The sequence below is a fragment of the Pristiophorus japonicus genome, unplaced genomic scaffold (assembly GCF_044704955.1).
Source record: "Pristiophorus japonicus isolate sPriJap1 unplaced genomic scaffold, sPriJap1.hap1 HAP1_SCAFFOLD_504, whole genome shotgun sequence".
NCBI lineage: Eukaryota > Metazoa > Chordata > Chondrichthyes > Pristiophoridae > Pristiophorus > Pristiophorus japonicus.
In genome coordinates this window covers 243189-244069 of record NW_027254410.1, presented here as the reverse complement: position 1 = coordinate 244069, position 881 = coordinate 243189, and the positions used below count along the sequence as shown (strand labels likewise).

The 881-nt window shown below is 37.1% G+C and overlaps 1 non-coding gene across 1 annotated transcript; it reads left to right on the top strand.

Annotated features, from left to right (window-relative positions):
- The first annotated feature begins 331 nt into the window (after positions 1 to 331).
- Positions 332 to 404, top strand: trnav-cac (transfer RNA valine (anticodon CAC)). The gene has a single exon. It is a non-coding gene; the product is annotated as a tRNA-Val (tRNA).
- The last annotated feature ends 477 nt before the right edge of the window (positions 405 to 881 follow it).

Here is an 881-nt window from a genome sequence, read left to right as displayed (position 1 = left end):
CAACTTGCTTTCCCATCTATCTTTGTATCATCAGCAAACTTGGCGACATTACAAACATGCAGAGCACAGAACAAATTATTGACGTAGTGACTTTCCCTCAGTTAGTATTTCTTTCATTGTGTAAAAGAAAATTATCGAATCATTAATTGTGTTATCCCATGAAAGCAAAATAAAAGTTTAACGAAAATAATTGGCACATTTGAAAGGAACATTTTTGTTTTGTGCCGTTTCGGTCAGATAAATGTTTGTGAAAGGAATTTTTTCAGAAAAAGGGATTCAGCATTTCAGCTTGTCGCTGAACACTTCTCTCTGGACACTGCACTAGGCAGCAGTTTCCGTAGTGTGGCGGTTATCACGTTCGCCTCACACGTGAAAGGTTCCCGGTTCAAGCCCGGGCGGAAACATTATTTTTGAAACAAAAACTGGGTTTAAATGTTCATTGCTCATGTGACAATGGCCTCCTTCTGTGCTGTAAACTTCTCTGATTCCATGAAGAACATTTAAAACCAGTCTCCTAAAATACAGAGTGTGTAAAATCAGAAAGGGAATAAAACTTCCTCAATGATTAAAGTTTCACAAATTATTAAAATGAAGTTGTTGAAGTTTCGACTGACCCTCAGTGATCATGTTAGCATTTCTTTCATTCTGCTCAACAATGCTGTCGTTTAATACCAGCAGATCTAAGCCGCATTTCTAACCCAGAAACAACTCATTCATTATTCACCCTTCCCAGTTCCAGTGCACAGAGAGTTATTTATACTCCATCCCAGAAACTCAAGTCCAACATCTGACATTCCTTATTTCTAATTACTAACTCATTTATTTTGATACCACTCTGAAGTGCTTTGGGTCATCTATGTAATTTAGTTAAATTACTTCAC